Source organism: Dipodomys ordii, unplaced genomic scaffold, assembly GCF_000151885.1.
Source record: "Dipodomys ordii isolate 6190 unplaced genomic scaffold, Dord_2.0 Scaffold2, whole genome shotgun sequence".
Classification (NCBI taxonomy): domain Eukaryota; kingdom Metazoa; phylum Chordata; class Mammalia; order Rodentia; family Heteromyidae; genus Dipodomys; species Dipodomys ordii.
The window spans coordinates 15,235,781-15,263,565 of NW_012267218.1; positions in this window are offsets into that span (position 1 = coordinate 15,235,781).

A 27,785-nucleotide genomic window follows, 5' to 3' on the forward strand; every position below is an offset into this window, starting at 1 on the left:
GCCTGGGCTGGCTTTGAACCGCCATCATCAGATCTTAGCCTCCTGAGTAGCTAGGATTACAGGCGTGAGCCAACAGCTCCTGGCTACTATCCTTTATTTGAATATTATCCCCCATCTACATGCACACAATATGCATACACATATATACTTGGAATAATTCTTTCCTAAAAAATATCCTTTCACAGACACAGACATTATGGATATCCCTGGAACTAAATTTATTCTTGCAAGTCAACTGCTTTCTCAAAATCTCAGTTCTCAGGAACAAAACAACTCTAGTAGCAATGGGGCTTTTATGGATGCAAACTTGGGAATTTCTCAGGGTAACTGACCTGTTTGGCACCACTGCCATTGCTTGGTGCTAAATGAATTACTGGAAATAAACAGTTTTAAAAAATTCTTCCAGGATAAGCAACTGGTTACCATGTAGCAAAATTATTTCAAGTAAATATTAGGAAACAGCTGAAGTAAGCAATTGAGAAAGGAAAGACTGACTTTGATTCCCTGTTTTGGAAGATTCAGACCATCTTCAATTGGCTTGATTGATTATAAGCATGTGGTTACTCATGCTCATAATCATGGCAAGAGCATAACTCTGAAGAGGATTATCACTTCATCAACATCTGGAAAACAGAGATGGGAAGTAGCCAAGGTCCCAATCTACATTTTAGGGCATGTTTTGATTGACTTCACACTACACTCTCAACCTTCCAAATTACAATGCTGTCACCATTTTGGATTGGCCATTTTGGTTTTGACCTCTTTGTAAGCCTATTCCCATAAAGGGGTGAACATATATACCATCGTATTTTACAGTCATTATTACCAAATAATTGACAGCAGGTATCTACATCCCATACCCTGGTATGCTCCATTGGTAGAAATAATGATGAAGAAAAATGGGAGATGTGAATGTATGTAGGACCATTTAGATTAAGTTTTGTGAAGTAGGAATATTAAAACAAACCAATACTATGCCAGATTGGCCCTCTGAATCACAAAACTGGGTCATCTAGTTAATTAGAATACAGTTTCCACAATTTCTGCAAGAAATGCAAAGGTTTACCTAATCTGTCCTATATAAGATAGTTTTGCTCTACTTTAGAAAATTTGAATTTTAACTGGAGAAGCACAAACAAATATAATCCCTTTAGATAAAAAAAAAGACCCACAGGAGGTTGCACACCACTGTCTCATGCCTGTAATACAAGCTACTTTAGGAGGCTGATAGCTGAGGATCGCAGTTCAAAGTCAGCTCTGGCAAGGAAAGTCCATGAGACTCTCATCTCCAATTAACCACCAGAAAACCAGGAGTGGTGCTGTGGAGCAAGTGGTAGAGCACTTGCCTTGAGCTGAAGAGCTGAGAAACAACAACAGGCCCAGAGTTCAAATCCCATGACTGACACAAAACAAACAAACAGAAACCACACAGAGTCTAAAACAATGGCTCATGTTTACCTACTAGGGAGGCAGAAATAAGTAGGGCTGCAGTTTCAGGCTGCCCTAACCAATGCATTCATAAGTCTCTACCTCAGCCAATACAAAGCAGACACCAGTAGTTTGTGACTATCATCTCAACTATGGAGTTGCAGTGGTTTGTGCAGGAATGTTGTCTCAGCTGTGCAGAAGTGTAATTAGTAGGATACTGTTCCAAACAGGTCCACATACAATTGAGACCTTAAAAAATAACGAAAGTTAAAAAAGGTGAGGATCATGAATCTAAGTGGTAGAGAACATATCTAGAATGTACATGGATATTCCTTCAAGATACCGGGCCATCCCTCATTCTCCACCAAAAAAATACCTATAATACAAACACATCCAATACATTTCTCCAGATTTACCAAGTATATAAGTGTGAGAAAGTGGTGTGTGTGTGTGTGTGAGAGTGTGTGTGTGTGTGTGTGCGTGTGTGTGGTCTGTACCGCCATGTGTCAGGAGTCATAGATTAAATTTTGCAGCTCAGAAATTAAGACCAATGATATATTTTGCTTAATCCTAATGTGACATAATTTTTTCATGATTTCTTCTCGCTCCTCTGTCCCTTTTCCTTTTTCCTTTCTCTTTTTTCTTTTCATCTTTCAGATTTTTTTTTTTTTTTGGTCGATCGTGGGGCTTGAACTCTGGGCTTGGGCGCTATCCCTCAGCTCTTCAGCTCAAGGCGAGCGCTCTACCGCTTGAGCTACAGCGCCACTTCCGGTTTTCTGGTGGTTTATTGGAGATAAGAGTCTCACAGTCTCTCTTGCCCGGGCTGGCTTTGAACCGCGATCCTCAGATCTCAGCCTCCTGAGTAGCTAGGATTACAGGCGTGAGCCACCAGCGCCCGGCTCATCTTTCAGATTTCAGAGAGAAAAAAAGAAGCAATCTGTTTTAAAAAGTCTTCACTAAATTTGCACCCTCCTCCCCTGCAAAAATGACTCTTAATGTAAAATTACCAGATTTTTTTATAAAGAAAAAAAAACATACACAAGTGGTTCTGCTTCTACTTATCTCTTCCATCTGAAAATCAGTCATGCAAACTCCTTTGTCTCCTAATAATCACCACGGTAAATCAACTCACTGATAATGTTTGTGTTTACAGATTGGAGACCCATTTTGTTTGCCTGATGTTCAGGAAGACCGAGCTGTCTCCCTACTCCCTGATAGTAAGTAAATGACTGTTTATTCATTTCTTGATTAGAAGGCTGCCCTCCAGCCAGATAAAAGAGGTCCTATAATAAATGTGAGACTGACCGGCATGTTGTGTTTTGCTTTCTGATCTTACCCACTAAACATTCAAAGGAATTGCAGATTGATTTTTGTTCAGGGACCTCTGCCAGATAAAACAAGGAATGAGCAAGCAGACTAGTTGTAGCCATGAGCTCTTTTATAATGAGGAGAAGTTTGAGTTTTATTGTGAGGAGGAATGTGTCATGTTATATGTGTATGATGGTGTATACATGCCTGTATATACGCTCACATGCACATGTTCCCAGATTTGCCAGGGTTTCCTTACTCCTTCTGTATGTTTTTCTGCCATTATCTTCTATTGTCAGAGATTGAATAAAAAAATTTTGCGTTCAATTTCCTTTCCTTAAAGCCAGTTCCTCAATAATATTGTAGAGATTGCACACATTTATACACACAATTACATGCAAACACACAGTGACACAAATGAGATTGCCATGTTTTCACTTTTCATATAATAACCTATCCCAACGTATTTAGGATAGATTATGATGGGCATATACACAGTGATTTCTTCTTCCTCTCCCCTCCCATGGTCGCAAACTCTTTGCTATGTAACTTTGTCATTTGGCCTTGCATCACAAGTCAATTTCTTACAATTCATGGCCTTTCTCCTCTTGCCTTGAGGATGATCTTGTGTCTCCTATGACTTGCAATGGAACTGCTGTGCTTTGTGAGTCTCTGAAAAATTGTCCACTAATGGAAGTAATAATGCAGCAGCCTCTGACCTTGCTTTGAGCAATTTATGTGTCAAGCCTTTTTAGAATCTTGAGCCCAGAGGAGTACCTAACTGTAGCTGCTAATGGAGCTGCTTGTTCAAGTGGCTAAAAAAAATCAATGGATCAATTGGCAAAATTATCTCCATTACTAAGTATATTATGGCGCATGTTGAATCCTAGACAAATAAAAGGAATGGGCTAGACCAAGAAGGAAATTTGACAGAGACATATAAGCTGCTTTGGCTGAGACGTGATATTTTGGTTTCCATTCTCCAACATTTCTATTCAGTGTATAGCTACCTATTTGTGTCATTAAGGGCTATCACATTAAAATCAATTTTGTAAGCTGTATGAAACATTCAACGTGAAAGCAGGCAACATGTTTGATCAACTCAGTGAGGTAGAGGTGCTTTGTTATTAATCCAGGCAATGTTACAAAGGGCGTAGTTTGATTTTAGTGCAAGAGGAAGTGATGTCAGCATTTTTCCTATGTGGAAAGGAATTCATAAGCCAGGTTTCACAATTTAGTGCTTTCATCATACTTTCTTTCGATTAAGACGTTAGACTAAGCACAGTGGCTCATGCTTACAATAACAGCTACTTGAGGAGATCAGAGGACCATAGATTGATGCACCCTGAACATAAACTGTGTTCAGAGGTGCATACCTGTTGTCCTAACTATAGAAGAAGCAAAACTGGCTGAGTATAATGGTACCTGTCTATCATCTCCAGAGACACACGGAAGCACAAGTAGATCACATCCCAGGTCAGCTCTGGACATACAGTAAGATCTGAATTCAAAATTAATCAACACAAAATGAACCTAGATGTGTGGCTCAAGTGTTGGACTGACTGTGTACCATGCAGGAGGTCTGAGCTCAATCCTCAGTATTGCCAGAGGAAAGAACATGTTTGATCATTTATTCAGAATATGGAGGGCATACTGAGCTGTCGACAGAGAAGTAAACTGCTTAAAGTACCAATTTAGCAATTTACTTGTTCATTTACTTGTCCATGACACAAGCAAAAGCAGAAATATATTTTAGGACATGACAAACATGAATGGGATTAGTTTCTTTGCTTTCATTTTAAGAAAGGAAGAGTCTACCTCTATCCAGAATGGCATAGTAATGCATGCATCTCCAGGCACTCAATTAATTTTATGAGGCTCATGTCTCATTGCTTTATTATAAGCATTTAAGATCCCCCTTTTCTGAAGGCCAGGATTCACTAATTCTTTATTCTTTCCATAAATATTCATGAGATGTCTAGAGCTAGATCAGGACTGTTGTTACAACTAGTAACCAAAGATGGACAGAAGAGTTACACATTAGTGTGATCCCATGTGGTTGTTTCTAGTCAGGACAATGTCAGGAATTCGAAATAAAAAGATGAAGAAAATTCATGTCTATACCAGTTGGCAGTAGATTTACATGAATATCAGAGGTAATGAACATGAAGTGTACAACCGACAGCCATAGTAAAAGATAAACTAAGAATACATCATTTAGATTATCCTATGCTTGCAGGTGTGTTTTAATTTAGTTTGTGTTGGTCTTTACTTCAGCATTGGAATTACTTGGGAAAGAGTCCATGACAATCTCTGAAATGTTTCCATTGACTGTAGATTCAGGGGTCCTCCTGCCCAATAAGGGAGAGGACTGGGATTCAACCACACTGTTTAATCACTGTGAGGAACCTGGGAACAGTTCTCCCAGCAGAGCTGAGCAGAAATCCTGAGAGTGGACAGGAGCTGTAAGGAAGGGTGAAGACTAAGCTATGCAGTGATACGTTCACTGGTGTATATATAATTATTTAATGAAATGACCAGTGAGCATTTCACTCCATATCTATCAGATGTCAAATAAGTTTGTCACAACGACATCCTTTTTGCTTTTAGTCATCTCTAAATATACTTGAGGATTTTCCTTTCAGATAGGAGACAAGATTTCTTTGGGTACAGTCTTCCTGGAAGAGGATTATAACATCCATGATGCAGGGAACATCTGGTAAACCAAATGGACATAAAGCATGTACCAATAAATAATCCAAACGCAGGATCTGAGGGAAATTATTGTCATTGCTTTTTGATTCTGATTTTTTAAAGAAATATAAACCCCATGTTAGTTGTTTGATATTTATTATTAGATATTGTTGGTTTCTAAAGAAACCCATTGCAATAATGAGATGTGCAAATCGTTAAGTCTAAAAAAGAACTTTACAACTCTGGGGTGGGGGAGGGGGGAGGTGGGAAGGGATGGGAAGGGGAAACAAAGGAGGAGGCAACAATGCTTGATAAGAAATGTACTCATTATCTTGCCCATGTAATTGTAACCCTTCTGTATGGAATTTTCACAATAAAAAAAAAGAAACACAAATCTTCAGTCAAGAAAGTATTTTCAGTTAGAAATAATGAGAACATATATGTTCAAAAAAAGCATCAACCTACAATCCTCATATAATTCTAAATTATAAAATTTGTTTTAGTAATGGGTGGGGGAACTTCATCATTCTAACTAAAGCCACTGTTGACTTAGGACTTTGTTGCCTTGATTTAACAATAAAGTGTTTGGAACTGTAGATGGAGGTAGCAGACAATACCTTCACCTGGAGGAAACCAGTGTTCCATTTCCATGCCTTTATTGTCTGTGATTTTTCTCTCCTACACCTCTTACTTTCTATCATTGGTTTTTCAAAGGCAAACCACATTTGGAAAGCTGGTGACCCATTTACTTTTATATATTGGTATATAAGTCCCCAAAGAACTGTTATGCTTAACTGTTATTGCAGATTGTATTTTACAGTTGCCCAAGGTTGTGTTAAAGACAGTGTTTTGCTCTTTGACTTGGACATGTTCTCTGAAATATGTTATTTTTACTGATTCACAAATGCCTCACAAGCTGAGAGTTTTACTATCCATGTCACCTATAAACTATATTCCTTATCAGACTTCATTATAACTTCAAGTCCTGAGCCTGAGATCTGGCGAAAAACTGAGGTAAGAGAAATATCTATTAAGTGACTATGTTTTTGTAACCTTCAGTTACATGTTATTACATGGATACCTATTCCATTTTATTTGACAAGCTCCTATAGATTGTCCAAACAATGAACTCAGATTTGGTGAAGTTAAAAATATACAGATTTAACTTTTTCTCTTTTTAAGTGTGGCTCAGAAAGACCTAAACCTGGATATACACCATTTAACTTTATATATAATTTTCCAGATTCATCTTACAAGTAAAGGGGCTACATCATTCATGATTTAATGCATATGTTCTTTGTATTTGTGAAGCTTTTGATAACATTTCAAGGTGTTTCAAGGTAAACTGTGAAAGTTAGTCAATTTTTATAATCCTATGAGATTGAGTAAAAAATACTCAGGAAAAAAGATAATTACCAAGTAATTATAAAAACCACATTAAATATTAAGACTTCTGGTCAGATGTGGGACATGTGATTTCTCACTAGAATTTCCATATTCACATACTGGAGATTCAGGAGCCATAAAAACCTACTCTTTGGGTTTTGTAACCCTATCATCTTTTTAAATTCTGTTTTTATTGTCTTTAAGTGATTGCACTAAAGAGTTGCCATTTAACAAAGCAGTTTCTGAATACAGTGAATCTTGATCAACGTCATTCTATTTCAATAGACAATTTGAGGTCATGTGGTATACACTTAAGAACACTTCCAGAAAAACTTGTCAGTTTCAAGGTCAGCTTGTATTTCTTAGAACTGTATCAAAGGTCATTAAGTTGCAGTTCACTTGTTTGGAAAGAGAGAGATTTTCAATAGTGCTTAATGCATGCTAAGATGAAATGTGTGATGCTAAACAGCCTACAGGCAAACTCTGAGAAGCCACATGAAGACAACTCTACCTAAAAACAGAATCAGTATAAAGGACCACCTTCAATGACATATCAATATTCATATTGACTATACCACATGTGACATGTAACAAGGGCTTATCACTGCTTAGAATGCCTAGTTACAAAAATTTCAGTTTAAGCCATATTTTTACTTAAGTAATTCAGCAAATGGAATAATAAAATACTTAGGAATAGTATGGAGAAAGCATTGTTCTGTGCAACTGATAATGCTGAAGATTTTACTCTTGACCCCCAATGCCAATGGTTTCTCTATCTGTATTCTTGTTCATGCTTGCCTCTGTTTTAGATCCTTTCCATGCTTTATCTTATCATGTCCATATCTTATCTTACTCTTGACAGTTTTCTGAACAATCTGAATTATATTCATTTAGTCAAACCTACAAATTTATCCAAGGTACTTTTTCCTTGGAGTTCATTTTGATAAATATTATTTTATAGGATCAGATGCACATAGCAATTACATCTCTCTGTCCCTCTCTTAATAGTATCCTCTTTTGGTCTGTGTTTGAATGATTAGATACCTGTACAACTTCTAAAGTCCCAGTGTGTTTTATTTCCTTTTAACATACATTCTATATACCTGTAGATTCTATCTACTCCAAAGGAGGGAAAACATGTAACTTACATTTTTCTGGGTCTGACTTACATCACTTAATACTTTTTTTTCCAAGTCTTTCCATTTCCTTATGAAAGGAACAATATCATTTGTTCTGTTTTTGTTTTCCTTTCTTTTTTCTTATTTGTTTATCTGTCTTTGGGAGGGCAAGGGGGGCACAAAATTGATGGGATAAAGGGTGAACAAATAAAACAGTGGTACTCACTAGATACTATGTTGAAAATGAACTGTCCCTCTTGTTTGGGGAGGGTGGGAGGGAAAACTGGGAAAAGGTGAGAGAAGGGGGAACATTGTTCAAAAAAGGTACTCTTTATTTGACTTATATAGCTGTAATCCCTATATACATCATCTTTATAATAATAATAAACATTTCATTAAAATAGTATTTTTGTCTTAACATTCCTTAGTAAATGGCATTCTAATTATTGCTTATTGAAATAATAGCTGGTTTCTTTGAATATTTCATGTTGTGTTACATGTAAAAGAAGATCCACATACAAAAAGAAGGATAAGTGGAGGACAGGGGTGAATTCATATCGTATTTGATAAAGGGCTACATACTGTTTACATTTAACATACATTAAAATAAGGGTAAAAAGAACATGACATACATTTCATTATAAATTATTATAAGACTACAAGTAGGATACTGTCAATGTTTAATGAAAAATACGAATTGGTGTTGTAATATGAATATGTTTGAGTCCATCTTCCAAATGTTTGGGTGCCAAAAGCTTTGTATCCAGAGGTAGCAGGCCTCATGAAATGGGTTGTTTTCTATATATTCACCGCCATGTTCCCAATTACTACTTTGAGATATGGCTTCATAGAAGATAAGGAAATAGGTCTGTCATTAGGTGATTTACTTTAAATTTCTTAGTTATGGGAGTGACCACATATTTCTAGTGCTTTCTTATTTTTAACTAGAAACTATTTCAAATTGTCACACCTTTTTATATATCTTGCATAGATTTAGCGAGGCAAATATGGTTTATTTTTAAAATATCCCCTAAAGATGATTTAGCCAGGGAATAGAATTTTAGGAAAATGTGAACATAAAGAGAAGACATTAAGCAGGGTGTCAGTAGCTCACACCTGTAATCCTAGCTACTCAGGAGGCTGAGATCTGAGGATCAAGGTTCAAAGTCAGCCAAGGCAGGAAAGTCCATGAAACTCTTATCTCCAATAAACCACCAGCAAACCAGAAGTGGCGCGTAGTTCAAGTGGTAGAGTGCTAGCCTTGAGCTGAAGAGCTAAGGGACAGACAGTACCCAGACCCAGAGTTCAAGCCCCACGACTGACAAAAAAAAAGAGAGAGAGAAGACATTATAATATTACCCAATGCCAATGACACATACACTTTTACAGAATAATCAGTCATATACAATAGATGATATATAGCTTTAATCAAACAGTTGCCACATTTGGTACCAAAATAAGGTGTTTTTGTTTTTAGTAATATCAAAATGTATTGCATGCTAAAAGGAGTGCCTGACTTTATGGCTTCATAGGATTGAGATTTCAGTTTAAGCATGTGGCAGCTGTCTCTGGTGGCTCACATTACCTAATCTTGGCACAATTCTGATTTCATCTGCATGAGAGATTTCACATGGAACTGTGGCCAACCTGGCCACACATAGCCACACATCCCATATACCACTTACCATTCTCCTCTCTGCTTTATGATCTGGTCCAAAGCAGCAATATAAAAATCTAATTTTCCCTTTAAGAAAAGCATACAAACCCAAGAGTACTAATACGTCAGGGTGTACCCAGCTCCTTGGGATTTGGGAACAGATGGATACTCCCTGGTCTCCATGTTTTAGACTACATAGCAAACAATGCTCTGGGTAGCTAGTGAATACACCTTTAAGGAGCTATACAATGGAGCTCACGGTGGAAAATATAAGCCAAAGTTTCTTGCCTGACTTTCCTTTTATCTGTCTTCCTTTACCTCATTTCCCCCTTCTGGGACTCAGTATGTATACAGATCATAAATTCAATCACTACTTCAAAGAGAGGCCAAGAAAGACAAGTTACAGTTGATCATTATGAATCCAGGGAATTAAAACATTAAACATGGTCTAAACATAATACCCAACCAAAATGAATTAATAAAATGTAACATATAGCCAGTCCTGGGGCTTGGGCCTAGGCACTGTCCCTGAGCTTTATTTGCTCAAGGCTAGTACTTGAGCCACAGTGCCACTTCTGTTTTTTCTGTTTATATAGTACTGAGGAATTAAACCCAGGGTTCATGCATGTTAGGCAAGCACTCTACCACTAGGCCACATTCCCAGCCCCAATAAAATGATCTTATAGAGCTATGTGACAGATATCTTAATAATCTATGTCTGGATTCTGAATTACCTAGAAATGCTTAATTGCATTTTTAAGGACTATTTCAGATTGAGTATGTGGATAATTATCAATATCAAATGTCAAAAACTAGCTCAAAAAAGAAAAGAAAAAAAAAGCCTGGCATGGTGCTACCTACCTAATCTCCTCAGGAAATAGAGACACAAGTGGTATACATCTGAAGTCTTCCTGAATTTTCCAAAAGAATCATGATAACATGATGAGTCAAATATATTCACATATTTTTAATTTATGCATTTGTCATAATCAATAATAATAAAATTGTCCTGAAATATGATGATGACAAAATATCTCAATCTTAAATACTCATATTTACTACAATATTTTTCAATCATCTTTCACAGGAGTTAATAATTTAGATAATTATGTGAAGATTATAGTTATGAGCCCTATTTCAAAATATATTTTTAGTCAGAGTCCAGCTTACTGTTGTTCATGGTAGTTTTGTTCATAAAAGTAATCTATAAGCCTGTGGTTCATGCTCATAATCCTAGCTACTCTGAGGTTTGTGGTCGGAAGCCAGCCTGGGCAGGAAAGTCCATGAGACTCTTACCTCCAATAAACTATTCAAAAGGCTAGATGTGACACTATGTCTCAAATGGCAGTGTTCTTGCCTTGAGCAAAAGAAGCTCAGAGACAGCTCCCAGGCTTAGAATTCAAACCCTGGGATCAGCTAAAGAAAAAAAAACTGTCTATAATGTAATACATAATATAATAAAATATATAATATGTAACCTATACCAAATTTTACATGCCACATTAGTACACATTTTCTAATAATTTTTCTAGTTTGTTGAATCTATGTTTTATACACAAAAGTAAATAAAAATGCTCTCAATCATTTTGACTTTTAAATATTGCCCATCTTTGACTTGTTTTTTGCTGTGCTTTCTAATGTGATGCTTACTATTATCATTTTTAATTTCAGATTCAGTGCTTTAGGGATTAACATTTCACTCTGTATTTCAAGGTTTAATATCTCACTGTCAACATTTCCTTCTTCAATTACTTCCCTGGAAATCAGATAAATTTAATTGTATTTCTAATAATCTAAATAATACGAAGTTTTTTTTAAAGGAATTGGCACTAATATCTCAATTGAGACTTTCATAGTGATAGATAGATGCTTCTTATTTTTTCCAGTTAATCTGAAATTCAGATCATTATGGTAAATGAGATAGACTAGGCTCAAAATGCCAAATGTTGAATGTATCAAAAGTACTTGCTAATTTGTAGTCTAGACTTTAGATATGGGTGATATAGACTATATACATGACACATATATCACATACATATATATGGTATATATGTTATGTTAAATACATTAAGTATATATACCAGATGTATCAACCTATCTATAATTATTTATTTATAATATGACTGTAACTGTTGGACTGTTTCAAGGGATAAAGAAGAAAAGGAAAGAGAATGATGGAAGACAAAGAATATTAAGTATGTGAAATTGTATCTAGGCAAAAATCCAAGGACTTATAAAAATAAATAAAATGCAATAAAATAATAAAATAGTCTAAAAAGTAAAAAGGACCTGGACTGTGGATTAAGTGGTAGAAAGCTTGCCTAAGAATTGCTTAGGCCCTGATTTGAGAGTATCTAAAGGAAAAAAATAGCAACAACAAACAACAACAAAAAGATCACAGTTCAAAAAACAAGGTTTAAAAATATTTGAAGCAAGCCGGGTGCTGGTAGCTCACGCCTGTAATCCTAGTTACTCAGGAGGCTGAGATCTGAGGATCACAGTTCAAAGCCAGCCTAGGCAGAAAAATCCATGAGACATTTATCTACAATAAACCACTCAGAAAACCAGAAGTGGTAATGTGGCTCAAGTGGTAGAGCTCTAGCCCTTAGCTGAAGAGCTGAGGGACAGTGCCCAGGCCCAGAGATCAAGCCCCATAACCAACAAAAAAATAAAAATATTGAAGCAAACAATTAAAATAAATTGACAGTACATAAAAATGCCTACATGAACTAGCATTTCAAGGTATTGAAATAAAGACTGAGAAAAATAAAAAAACTATGTTAATATATGATGACAAATACACAAAAAAAATTATCCTAAAACCTCCAAACTTTCTTGTCAATTTGTTCCTTAAAATTCATCCTATTCATGAGCATCTTGACAGGGAAGAGAGGACGGAATACAGGAAGGAAGGGAAGACAGATCAAGGCACAGAATTTCTATGGTATAACTTATCAAGAAGTATAGAGATACCTAGTCACTAAAGAGAGAGAGATAAGAAAGAAAGCCTGGTCAAAGATATGCAATTTGATCAATCAATACACCAACAGATAAATTAAATCTAGGCCAACTGTATGTAGTTTTTTGAGTACTTCCCTGTAAAACTCATTATTTCAACTGCTAGAAATTCATAAAAGTGTTTATTGATGAACATAACGTGCACTCTGTCATCTAGCGACAGAAAGGTTAGTAGTCAAGGTGTCGAAGAGAGAAGTTGTCTTTTATGAATAGGAGACAGATGGACATGTTAGAAACTATTCTTCAAGTGAAGAAATTAAAGAATGATGAGTCTAACATACAGTGATGAGCATTTTCATGCTAATTCACTGCACTTTCTAGGCTATGCAATGGTAAAGGAACACACATGTTCACACATATCAGTATTTTAAAATATAATCCACAGAAGCGTTAGTGATGATTAATCAATAGACCAATATCTATATCTTGAAATAGAAAGGGAAAAGCAGTCCTTAAAGTGTAAAAAGTTCAAGGCTCCTGGAGAATTCCAAACACCTGATTTCTATTAAATACTTTATGATGATGTTTTTGCATGTCTGCATGTAACCTTGAAGATTTGAAAGAAAATAAATAAATAATGATGTATGACCTATAGTCAGACAATAACACTGAATCTCTCTTCACACAGGTTCTATATCCAACATTGTTTCCTAAAAATCAAGATTTAAGAAAAAAGTAGAATTATTTTAAGGTCAAAGTCTGTCAGCTTCAGTGTATTTGCTATTTAATAACTGAAAGTTACTTGAGAGCAATCATGGAAACCTTCCAGAATTTGCTTTTACTATCTTTGTGGCCTTCTGTCCTTTGATCTGTAATGGAAAATTGGCAAAAGGTTTCATAAATATGCAGACATCAGGAAAACAGCCATGTTGTCACAAAAGCAGCCTGTTTCCAAGAAGATGTATGTGTTCTCATGTGACATCTTGAGATCTGTGCTTATATTTGCTTTTTTACAATGGCATTGATATTTTCAACTTTTAACAGTCAATAGCATTTGGATAATTTCACTTTCTCTTCACAGGACAAGAAGGATTACTATTTGGATTCAAAGTTTATTCAAAGTATTGAAAATTACTTATCCAAGGATCTTAAATGCATTTGTAGGTCAGCACAAAAGTACTTACAAATAACAGTTTTAGCCAAGTATTTGCTTAAATATAGACAGCATTACAATTTTTTCTTTCTATATTCAAAACTGGCTTATAAAAGTATTCCCAGATTTATCACATAAAGAATTGATTAGGGTCAGTTGAAGGAGATGAGACAGTTTTTAAGAATGTGTTTTTCATATAGATGCTAACATTCAAAGTGGGAGCCAACATTTCACAGTAAATTCTCCATTCAATTTTCTACTTCTGCTTTTACAAGAAACTTATGATGAGAAATATGAACACACAAATAAAAAGTAATCATTGAAGCAGAGTATGTGAATTTCATCTGAATATAGTGAAAGCTTTTGCTGACAATTTAAAAGGTTTATTATCAAACCTAAAATGGATTTTTGCCAGTAAATATATATTACATTTCAAGGAAACAAGTACATTTAGATAAGCAGCTACTATTTCTAATAAGAAAGATGAGTAAATGCACTGAATTCAATATTCTAAAACTGGGCAATATTTATTTAAATGCAAATGCCATAGTATTTAAGGAAGAGTTACAAAAGCAAACAATAAAATCACAAAGACAGTGATTTTATTTCTATGTATGTAGAATGAAAAGCAAATGGATCATTCATTAAAATTATAACAATGAAGAAAATTTGGTATCATGAAAAGTAAGATTGAAAATGAGCTCTGATTTAGGGATAACTAGAAACAATAAAATGGATGGTTGAAGATATTATTAGAGGTGAGAAATAAGAGTGATAAGCTGCAAATTTTAAACCCACAAATGGGTCAAAATGTGTGAGTTAGTATGCCCCTTTCATAAGATTAGGTCCATGGCTGATTTAATCAAGGTATCAGGCAGATGCACAGACAAAAACAGGACCTCAAGATGGATGCTGGTGGCTCATGCCTGTAATCCTAGCTACTCAGGAGGCTGAGATCTGAGGATCAGGGTTCAAAGCCAGACAGGGCAGGAAAGTCTGTGAGACTCTTATCTCCAATAAATCACTAGATTTATTTGAGCCTGGTGGCTCAAAGGGTAGAGTGCTCTCCTGGAGCTGAAGAGCTGAGGGATAGTTTCCAAGCCCAGAGTTCAAGCCCCAGGAATGACCAAAAAAAAAAAACCCAAACAACAGGAACTTGTAAGTCTATGTGCAAAAAATTTCCTCCTCCAGTGGCAGCCATTTTGTGTTTTTCCTAAAAGTGTTATGTAATATTTGGGTAGAGGACAAAATTAGACATCAGTGTTACTGGTTCTGTCACATGAAGCATTATGTTTGGTTGCCTCCTGCACCTACAATTTTATCTGCATCATATACTAATCATGAAGGTAATATGTAAAAATCAATATTGATATTATTTATTATAGCTATGCTTCTCCTTAGGTCAGAAAACTTTATCTACTACTATTTTCTGGCCCAATAATAATTAGTAGCACTACCTATTTCTAGCACATTGATTAAGCTTCTGACCAAAATAAAGTTTAAAATTTGCAACAAACACAATTTGCACAAAGAGAAGAAATTAAGCAAATATATAATAAAGCCAATGGAATCAAAAATTGTTTTTTTGAAGACAGTAAAATTGAGAAAAAAGAGCTAATTTTTAAGAAGAAAGAAAATATAAGCAAGAATGGATATGGCATCGCTATAAGGCATACAGTTACTGGAAAGGCAAGCATGATACTGAATGTCTATAATCCCAGAACTTGACATGTTAGGAGGGTCCCAAGTTCAAGGCTAGCGTGAGCTCTCTGTTAAGATTCTGGGGAACAAAAGTGGGCAGGGGGAAAGAAGGAAAGAGAGAATATTTTAAAGATAATTATTTAAAATGATCACTATGTAATTGAATTATCACTCTTTTTCACAAAGAAACAGATGCACAAAATAAGTATTTAGTAATAGAGCTGATACCTGAGCCAGCTATACTTAGCTTACACCTATGACCCTAGCTCACTACTTAGGAGGCTGAAATTTAGAGGACTGTTTGAAATGATTGGCTCAAGTAGGACAACTTTGAGATCCTACTTTTAAATTCTAATCATGACAAAACAACAGCAAAATGCCATGAAGACCTAACATTTGAAAATAAGCAACCAGTGACTGGTGAATTCTCTTTCTTTTAAAGACCTTTGATGATCAAGCCTTAAAAAGTTTCTCATAACTGGCAAAAACATGCCTATATGAAATGGATTCTCAAGGCATTTGATACTGAACAAAGACATACAATTGCATACTTCATTCAACAATAGCTTGTACGTGAAATAGTAATGTAGATGTTGATCTAGTCAGTTGTTCATACTAAGCCACTGCTAAGATGAAAGCATGCTACATTTCTATCAGAAGGCTAAGTAGAAAGGGTCAACACAGAAATGGATGTGCAACATTGTATTGACAGATTGCTTATGGAAAAGAAATAAATACTTTTCCAGGTAGTGTTTTAGTAAAATTCAAAAACGTTTTTCCTTCCAGGATTCCAACAGCTAATGGGAGATAAGAGAAAGACAATTTACTACCAACTTTCACCCTGCCAACTTGCTTAGCTTTTCTTCAATTCTATTGGTTTGGGTCAGCTATTAGAACAGAATAATACAATGGTTTAGTGTGAGACACTGTCACATGAAATATTCTTGAGATCACACTAGGTAATGGAACAGGAAAAAGTCAAAAAGGTCTAGAGAGATAAGGTGGTACTGCATTCAGGTAAATTGTGGCACATGCTGTCCTGTGAAGTACTTGTGATCTAATATACCAGAAAAATCAATAACATGTGATTTTCAGCTCTATCCTTAGATTACATCCTGTACAGAGAACAACTTCAGGAAAGTAAGTTTAGTTTCCTGTCTTTGACTTTCCCTCATGGAATAGCATGCATAAAGCTCTTTATATACTTGGAAAAGGATTTAGGACCAATATGTGGAAAAAGGGTTGTTTCAGAATATAATTTACTGTCATAGAATGCCATATTCTAGCTCACAAGACTTGAAGAAATGATAGATACAAACTGCCGAGAGGACAAAATTTTGTCTTAAATAGGATGAAGTCAAATTAGTCCTTTCTTCATTTAGGCCAAACAGTTGTGGCAATATCTTACATGTTCCAGAAGATTTGGGGTTGAGCTGAAAAATGAAAAACTGATATTCTGTTCAAATGGAAACATTTGAATGTGAAACAAGTAGAGAAATATTTCCCTAGAAGAATTCTAAGTCTACAGAAAGGCCCACTTAATGGAGAAACTTGAGATCTTTGTCCTGAATCCCCTTAAGTAGGTGGCTTATTTACTGATTGACCAGTTCAATTCTGTACAAGCACTGATTATCTGTTTCTACCAGATTCCGTGACAATATTGCTTGGCAAAAGATAATTTATTTAATGTTTTTATGCTCACCTATAAACAGATCACAAAGGAAAGTTTTATTTCATGATTTAACTACTATACTTCTACTTTCTACATCAAAACTACTAAAAACTGTATTGACTGTGATCAGCAATGTTTTCATTACTCGAGGCTTCATTTTGTCCATGGTATTGTCCTTGTAACCATTAAAGAGCATGGACAGTTAGCAACAGATATATTAGAAAGCAAATCGAAATAGTTTCCTGTAGGATCAGATCTATTCCATAAGAGAACAGAATTTTAACAACTCTTGAATGCCATAAAATTGTTTCTTGTGAGCAGACACCTTACTGTTCTTACTGGTAAGGAAAGAAAGGACAGATGGCTCAGAAATGGGACTGAAGAAAATCACTTATACTGAGTTTAACGTCCTTGCTAATAAAGATCTCTCTATACATGCGGGCCATATTTTTCTAGGAAAAGGGGAGCAATTCTTCATTTTTCCAGGGAATTTAACTCTTTCAGTACCCTAAGGCACTTTACAGTGCATTAAATTATATTTTAATCACCCAAAGAATTAACACACTTTCCAAGTCAAGTCTTTTATTTCTTTCTGCTAAGGAATATCAAGCCATTGATCATATTTGAAGGTCTAACCAACTCCTACCAGACACTTTCCCTTATGTCAGGGTTAGCCAGGTGTGATACTTTCCTTTCTTAAACTCCAATAAGCTTTCTAAGAGCCATTCAATGTTCTTCAACTAAATCACATAATGGCAAGTTTATAACCCTGTGGTGCCAAATGATCTAGTTGGTTGTCTATTGCTTTCTAGCCAATATGAAAAGTATAGCCATTTAACACAACATGTTACCTAAAATTTTATTATTACTTAACTTTGGGATTCCAAAACAAGAGAATAAAGCATCATGGCACATCATCTTTCTTTTAATTATGCCCATCCCCTATTGGTATTATAAAATAAGGAAGCCAGTCAAGTTTTTTATCCTACCTCAGGGGGTCTACAGAATAGGAAACTTGTCACTAATTCCTTTCACCTCATAGGCAAAACTCCTTCACCCAATTAACTAAGACCAGGTGCACCCTCCAGTGAGTCTGAGGAATGCAGAAAACTCACAAACCCTCCTTCTATCTTGGCAGAAAAGAAGCCCAGCCTGTACCTGATTAGCAGGAGTTTTCTGGGGCAGCACAAAATTTGGTAAATGAATATGTTTCTCCATGAAATCTGGGAAAGATTAAAGAGTGTTGTGATGTAAATAATGAATGTGCTAGCCAAACACTATCCACAGCCCTTTGTGTATTGGCACATCTGTCCTTTGTAAGAATGAGCTTATCAAGAGAAACAGGTGGCAGCCTTTCTCACAAGCCAGCAAACATCAATGTGTCTACCTCATGTTTCTGCCCATGTGGTCTTTCACATAGCACCAGGATTTATTTGGAGCACATTACTAATGACTTGGATTTTCAGCAGCAGGTAAGTGGAAAATGAATGAGATAATTCTAATTTAGAAATTAGCAATGACTAAATCAGAGATCAAGCTGTAACAAAGGTGGCAGCCTATAGGTTCAGGTGATTGAGGTGGATGTTGAAATCTTAAAGGCCAGGAAACATAGAATCTCATTCTCACTGGATTAGGATATCATGAAGTGTACACTCATCCCACAATCTGAAAGAGATTACGTCCAGGATGTCCCTCCACTGTAAAATCTGTGGAAGTTCAAGTACTTTACATAACATGGCCTGTTTGTGGTTTTTGTCTTGTACTTCAAAGTTCTTGGATCTAGTGGTACTAGATACAATGCAAATTATTATGAAAGTAGTAGCAAAGAATATTATTTCATGAGTGATGCTCAGTAAAATATCTCACTATAAGCCGGGCGCTGGTGGCTCATGCCTGTAATCCTAGCTACTCAGGAGGCTGAGATCTGAGGATTGCGGTTCAAAGCCAGCCCGGGCAGGAGAGACCGTGAGACTCCTATCTCCAATAAACCACCAGAAAACCGGAAGTGGCCCTGTAGCTCAAGTGGTAGAGCGCTAGCCTTGAGCTGAAGAGCTGAAGGACAGCCCAGGCCCAGAGTTCAAGCCCCATGACCGACAAAAAAAAAAATCTCACTATATTCAGTAAAGACACAATTTTATCTCTTCACACATTTCTGATCCACAATTCCTCAAATGGAAGAATACTCATACTACTGACATGGAAGGTTGACAGTATATATATATATATATATATATATATATATATATATATCATGATCTCTTTCAGTCTCAGTTTTCTCATCTGGAAAGCTGGGAAAGTGACTATAATAGTAATAGTAGGTGGAATGCTTACTTGACAAAGTTTTGGGGCAGATTAAATATGATAATAAGGGTCCCAGGAAATGCAGACACAGGGGTATGTCATCAGTAATTAGCTGCTTATATTATGATGACTGAAGTTCTTTAATTAGCAAAAGCAGCAAAATACTTAGATCCTTTCCAGAAGGCAAATCTACTAATGAAAGACCAGGACTTTGCTCAATAATTTGGAACCAAAATGGCCGATCCAAGAAATAAATAGAGAATAATTTAGAATTGGACTGAACTAGGTCCTAAAACTTTTTTTTCAATTGTTTCAGGTCCATGTGATCAATAGGACTTCTTTCCTCCCTCCCTCCCTCCTTCCCTCCCTCCTTCCCTGCCTCCCTCCTTTCCTTCCTATCTTCCTTCCTTCCTTCCTTCTCTCATTCCCTCCTTCCTTCCTTCCCTTCCTTCCTTCCTTCCTTCCCTCCCTCCCTCCCTTCCCTTTTTTTTCTTCCTTCCTTCCTTTGCTTCTTTCCCTTCTTTCCTTTCTTCCCTTCCTTCCTTCCTTCCTTCCTTCCTTCCTTCCTTCCTTCCTTCCTTCATCTCTCTCTTTCTTTCTTTTTGTACAGTCATAAAGAGTTTATTTAGTAAAGAGAAAGTAGAAACCACTCAGGAGAGTGAGCAGCAGGACTAGAAACTGATTGTTCACTACCTAGCTGGAGACGAGCCGTTTTGTGTTTTGTATTGTCCTTCCTCACGATTTTCCCCCGTCTGGCAATTTGTCAGATGCTGATTGGTTTGTTTGAAAGAGGCAAGACCCACTCCTGGGAGGCAGTCACAGGATGGTGGCTTTGTAGGTGTGTTAGCATGCATTAAGGCAGGACCAAAGACCCTCTCCTGGGAGATGGCCACCTCTGATTGTTAAGGGAAAGCTGGCTTGAACTGGTTGGCTGATGTGTTTCATTTCCCTCTTAGTTTTCCCTGGCTGCTGTTGGACTTGGATGGTAGGAGTGCTGAGCTCTTGAACAGGACTTCCTTGATCTGTTTTATATATCAGTTTGAATAAAGGACTTGTAACACTACCCATGTGGAAAATGTAAGTGTAACTTTGAAGAAGTCACTGCAAAGAAGCAATAATAATGTGGACCTTCCTTTATCTCTAAGGACATTGGACAGAATTGAAAATACCTCCATTTGCAAAGACTGGTTTTGATAGCACTTATAAAATATGCAATACTGACTCGGTAATAGATGCTAAAATAACTTGTTATACTGTATTCTTGAAACTTTTATTGAGATTGTATTCTAGTATGGATCACATGGTATGAGCAGTAGGGCATCTGCTCCACACTGGTCTAGCTAGACACTAAATCCAATCCTGACAGTCCACTATTGACCATCCTTTAGCCCCAAACGCTCTATAAACATTTTTTTCTTCCTTTTTTCTAGGTGTCTCTTTCTTCTGGATTATATTCTTTGTGATACAGGAGCTTTGAAGTTTGATATATAAACTTCCATGTTTATTTTTGGTTCTATGCTTTGGGGCTTCCTATACAAAAAAAATACTTTCTCAATCCAATGTATTGAATCATTCGAACTATTTTTTTTTCTTCCAGTAAAAAAAAAAACAAATAGAACAAACAGAATGAAACTAGTACATTAGCTGATACTTGCATATTCCTGTCTACTGAAGCACTTGTCACAAAAGACAGGAGAAACAATTAAATACTCCATAATGAATACATAGGCAAAGAATGGATATGATACACACACAAATTTAAATACTGTTTAGCAGTAGATGGAACAAAATCTCATCATTTGTAACAACATGGTAGAAATCAGTGGTTCTTTAGGCGAAGTACAATAAAACAAGCACAGAGAGAGAAAAAATACAGCATGATTTTACTCATATAGAAATAGAGTGGAAAGTTGTTGACCAAAAGCTGGGAGAGCAGGAAGAAAGGAGAAAAGAAAAAAAATTGCCTGGCACCGAGTTGTAGTTACAAAGAAGAAGGAAATCCTGTGTGCTATAGCATTGTGAGTTTTAACTGCCAGATAATGATATGGTACTGCGTGCATTTAAAAAGCTAGAAGAATACATTTTGAATATTCCCCATAAAAAGTGATAAATTTTTCTAGAATAGATGTCTTTTACAACATTTAAACATTACACCATGCACATGTGTTTGACACATGGTATGATAAAATGAATAAATAGGAGCACAAATGGCCTTAGGTATCTTTATCATGAATTGCTTGATCAGGATGTCTAATATTTTGTAGACAGGTATTTCTTACTGATTGTTGTATAAGTAGATGAAATGTACAAGCAAACATTTTGTGAGAAGTCAAAGTATTGGAATATGCTGAATGTAATTTGTTTGGGAGTAACAATTGCCATCCACAGATTTCTTATATTGTTTCTTAGAACAGACTGTCATTCTTCCTGTGCATTTATTTTCCATTGGGCTATTCAATTTCCATCCTATTTCGAGTCTAAAAATAATTGCACACTGCTTTATGACATCTGTAGCCCTCAGCTTATAAGCCAATAACTTGTTGAAGTTTTGGAGGCTATTAAATAATGTTTGCCAATTCAGGTATATAAAAATTATTTTTTTTCTAAACCGAAATTTTTCTCCACAAGAAGTGTTTTAAGATGTCTTTCACTAATGGCCAAGTACTTTTAAGTGAAAACTTACCAGTGACTTTTTCCCCTATAAAACAAGGGAAAATGAAATTAATAAAATGCATTCTATGAATTGGTTTAAGCCATGTGTATGTTTCCTTAATGTTTTTTAATGCTTCTCTTTTACATCCAACACTACAGTATACAAAGAGCAGAACAAGGCAGACCTCTTAGGAATTAGATATCTGTGTCTGTAACCCAGAGTGAGAATGGAGAGGACCCTGGGGTCTCAGTGGATACAGTCTAGCACCTTCTGTTGCCTCATGAGGAAACATTTTGAGGTTGTTTTCATTCTTTGAATTTGTCTGCTTACATTGTAACATTACATTGGGATAACTGTTGATGTTTCTACTGTAGGCTGAATTCTCCCCATCTCTGTCTGTCTGTCTGTCTGACTGTCTCTCTCCATGTTGGCTTGGACATTTATGAAGGCTGAAAAGTCCCAGTCTATTCCTAAAAGAGCTGTAATTGCTCTTGTTTTTCATACATTCCAATTTGAGTCCAAGTCTGGAGTGAGCAGAGCCAACTTAAAATACAGGATAATAGAGCAAATTCTTCTTTATGAGGATTGTTTTTCCTTTTAAATTTATCAGTACAGCCATTTGAACTCAAGTTCAAACTCACTGAGTTTGAACTCAGTGCTTTCCAGGCCTTGCTCTACCACTGGAACCAATCTTGTAGCCATGCTCTGTCCGATAGAAACCAAAGATAGGCAAGGAGCAGCTCCCTTAGTTTTGGCAGCTTTGAGTTTCATAGATTGACAAGTGGAGCTTCAAACCCCATGGACATAGCTCTAAGCTTAGAGAAATAGGGGCTTATGGCTCCACACTTTTTATTTTAATCCAGAAGCTTGTTGCTGTAGGTATTCAAGACATTAGCTTGAGTGTAATGGCATGCATCTGGAGTTATAGTTCCCTAGTTTGGGGTGCCACGATCATTGACTTCTTAAATCTTTGGCAGGTCTCAAATGAATCTAGAAGCTTAGTTTTGCAATCCTAGTATTCTCACTTCCTTTCTGTAGATCTTCACTGCTGGCTCCTTCTCTGTGGTTCTGTGATTTTAGTCATCTTAGATCCTTGCACTTTCCTCAGTTGCTCACTGGAATTCTTTTGTTACCTCTGAGTATCAAGACTTTAGTTATCAGGGTCTTTGTCTCTTTGTGGCTCTTTGGAAATCTTTAAACACCTTTTCATTGCCACAGCCACAGCAACTGCAGCAGGAAACCCCAAATCTTATCTTCAATTCATGCAAAGATTCTGCTCTCTTTGTGATAAAGAACACCAGTAGGCAAGGGGATAATACAGGAGAAGTTTCTTCTGTTGGGCAGCAGTATCAGGAGAAGGACACAGGTGAAGAGCCTCTAAGACTGACATGAATATAGTGGAAAAGATGGTACTTATACAATCTTTTATCCCTCAAGAGAGAGATGACTTGGCATGGCTTGTTTAGAGATTCCACCAATTATAGCCCTGCATCTACATATTTTCCAGTTTAATTTCATTACTCACAGGCCATATTTATGAACTTCCTCATGTTCGTAGTTACAGTATTTACAGTGTGAACAGGGTGATCGAGGTTCCCTGAGGCTACTCTCTCTAGAAATGGAGTCTTGCAAAGACTTGTGAGAATCCTGGAGTGATTATGACTGGAGCATGGCTTCTTAAACCCCAAATTGGGAGCTTTAGCTGTATCAGTGGTTACAGTATTCCCTGAGGCCAGAGTAGCATTTACACAGGGCATCTCTGACTGTTTATAGAAGATAGGATGACATCAAGATCATTCAGCCAGTCATTGAAAGAGGGATTAGTGTTGGTAGCACCCTGCTTATCCTGGTGTAAGGAAAGGATCTCATACTTCTCAACCAAAGAGTCAAATTGACTAAGCAGCCAAAGGCTTAGCTTATTTGAAGGAGAAGTAAGTATTGAAGTCTGCTTTCAATGAAGACTGAATATTAATATTAATATTCTTAATAGTACTTAATAGAGCCTACTTTAAAAAATGCCCTTACCACGGTTGGGTCCTCCTATCTAGCTCAAAAGTTATCAGAATCCCTCAGATCCCTGAAGAATGTGGGTGGCTAAGGGAAAATGCTTTTTTAATTTTAAATGTGTTTTATCTTGTTTCTTTTGTGGACTATATGAATTATATGCCTCATCTTAATCAAAATTGACAATTTGAGTGACTTTCTCCAATATATCTATCTGTCCTATTTACTTTTCGTAAATATTGATTCAAAAGCTGGGATTGCTGGGATAAAAAAAAAACAAAATAATGTGTGGTTTGTGTCATGGTGAACCTTATATGGATCTTAATAATTAAATAATTAAACATTACATATAGCTAAATCTGTCGCTATTCATTGCAAATGTAATTGAGCATTGCGTATAGCTACAAATTATTTAATATACACATACAATATACAATAAATTATTTGAATCAAAGAAATATGGAAATCAAGGGAAGATTTCTTGAATATTAGATAATGGAAACATCTGAATTGGACCAAGCACAGGTAAATGTAGAAAGAAATATCATTGAATCAAGAGAACCATTTCTGAAAGTTCAGCTATCAATGTTGAAATATTGGAGAAGTGATATGTGGGTCAATATAGTATTTTCAAAGATGACACTTTTTAAAGGGGAGCTCTGAGCAAATCAAATATAATATATGGTAATTCTGATCCAAGAAGGCATGGAGTACCCAAAGCTTTAGTTATTGAGAAACTCTATGAAGGCGGTTTAATTATTGCAGATGAAAAGGACTCCTGGGCTTTCCATAGCACCAACGTGAGATTTAGGCACATAACAGCTGCGTATACAAAGTGTAGTAAGTTGTGTTGTTCTTTGTTTTATGCCCAGCATTAGGATTCATCTTCCATTGACAGAGGAAATATTCAGAAAGAAGATTTGGCTAATAGAATGCAAAAGGAAAGAACCAAGGAGAGAGGGGTAGAGTAATGAAGAGAGGGATGGGGGGAAAATGCAGTTGAGAATTCATTGTATATGCTGTAAAACTAAGGAAAGTAAGACAAAGGGTGGGTCAAAGTGGGTGAGAATGTTGAAGGAGGGACACTGATGGAGATGTATTGTATTTATAAACTGGTTTGTTAAATGATACCTCCTTTTTACAACTATTTAAGATAATAAAAAGCACTTAAAGAAGAAAGTATGAAAATAAGTAAGCTACCATCTACTGGATTGGGGTTTATCTTGCTGCTCTTTTTCAAGGAGGCTCAGATGTCTCATTAAATTGTTGGTTTCAGATCTTTCCAATTTGTTGATGTAGGAACTCAGAGCTATGAACTTGCCTCTGAGTATTGCCTTTGCTGTGTCCCAGAGGAGCTGGTAATTTGTGTGTTCATTTTTGTTAAATATCATGATCAGTTCAATTTCCTTTCTAATCTCTTCTATGACCCACCTGTGACTCGACCATGTGTTGTCCAGCCTCCATGTGTTACCGCACTTTCTTTGATGGCTTTTGGTGTTGAGTTCTACTTTTATTCTGGGGGGTGTAGTTATGCAGGTGGGAGGGAAGAGGGGGTAGGAGAAAAACAAAGGAGGAGGTAACAATGCTTGATAGGAAATGTACTCATGACCTTGCTAATGTAACTGTAACCACTCTGTACAGTATTTTTACAATAAAAATGTGTTAAAAAAGAAAATAAGTAAGCTAGTCAAGACTAATAACATTTGTCTTTTGTATGTTTCCACAAAGAAGTTAACCTCTTATCTGTCCTTTGAAAGTGCAATATTTTGATGAATCTATTCTACATTATCTACATATGTAAGCTGGGTGCCAGTGGCTCATGCCTGTAATCCTAGCAATTCAGGAGGCTGAGATCTGAGGATCAAGGTTCAAAGCCAGCCTGGACAGAAAAGTCTGTGAGACTCTTATCTCCAATAAACCACCAGAAAATTGGAAGTCCCTCTGTAGCTCAAATGGTAGAGCCCTAACCTTGAGCTGAAGAGTTGAGGGACAGCACCCAGGCCCAGAGTTCAAGCCTCACAGCCGACAAAAATAAAATGAAAATTAAAAAATAACTACATATGTATTATGATTTTCTGATTTGTCTTGTATGGACATTTCCACTCAAAACCACATACTTCTGTCTAGCTGGTTGCATTACTGCAAAATAGTCTCACAAGTTCCAATAAATCTAATTCTTATCTAGCTCCAGACTAGACTTTGAAAATGATCTTTGTTGCCAATTCCACATCCTTTCCTGACAAACTCCAACACCTCAGCATGAAATTCACAATATAGGCATGTGCTGTGAAGCTTCCACATAGTTTTCCCAACCTACCAATAAAATTCTGTAATATAAATGCATCTCGCATGTGTCCATCCTCTGACAGTTGCTTTGTTTCTTCTCTCCTTTTGTTTAAGTAATTTTAGTTTTACTTCATACTTAAATTTCCTTCAACATCTCAATAAAATTTTATTATGTGAATAGTAAACACGTTGTTGAGGAATGTCAAAGAGGTTATGAAAATTAAAAAAAAACATTGGAAAGAGTGAAATTAGGGGTAAGAAATGAATAGAGAGAAAAAAAGCAATCATGTTTTCCACTAAGTCAAATGATTTTTGCAATTGTAGATCAATGATTCTGTTAGATGACAATATATACAAATGTAATTGAATATAGAGAAAATTAACAAAATAAGATATCTAAAATGAAGCAGGCACAATTGCTTGATAATCTGGTATATGAAACCTAGATCACATGAATTAAGATATTTGGCTGAAACTTGTTTGTGAAAGATCATGTGAAGAATCTGATAGATGTGCTTTATTGGTGAATTGATTCTAGGTGGGCATCCCTGAGAAAAATCAATGTGTTTACAAAGAAAAGGACATTAGGAACAAGAGATTGAAATCTGCAGTGAATGAAGGGAAGTGAGTAATATGTTTGCCTGAGATAATAACTGAGAGAGGATGAGAAGGTATCACGTGTTAATAATCAGAAATCACAATATTTGCCCAGAGAGAAAAAATACTTATCTGTGAGTAAATGTGGCATACCCTTACTTCCTGAGCCCCAAACATGTTGTTGATGAGTGTAAAACAGTTTCTACTGAGACAAAATAAGTCTCCATACTAGCTCTGATTCCATGTCATCTTACAGAATAAGGAATTTGTCCTCTGTTACCCTATGACCTCTGCTGCTCTATGTTATAAGCTAAACCATAAGGGGACAAGCTTTGGAACTTCTGTTAGTACTGGTATACTCTTATGTCCTTAGCATTTTGCCAACATGATCTCCTGAGATCTTTTTCCCTAACAGTATGCTAGCTTTATTTCTCAATGATAATGGAGCTTAGTAGGTTTAATAACTTCAACATTAAATGAGGGGGTTAGGTGACACTGTTCAAAAAGAGATGTACTAATCATCTGACTTATGTAACTGTAACCCCTCTGTCCAACGCCTTCAAAATAACAAATAAATAAAGTGGGTAAAACCTTATAATAAAGAAGAAAGTTTAACAAAAATTTAAAACCATATGCAAAAGTATGATGTTAAAGTCTTTATTTATCTTAGGCAGTACATTATTTACTCTGAAGACCAAATAAAATATTAATAAAATTAAAACAATTTAACAAGTATTTTAAAAACAAAATATGATTTGAATTATGCCTTGCACAAAGACAATATTTTTAACTGAGTTAAAATTCTAAGTAATGTGTTTATAAATTTTATTTTTATATCACCTTTATTAAAGCTAATAAAAACAAAATGA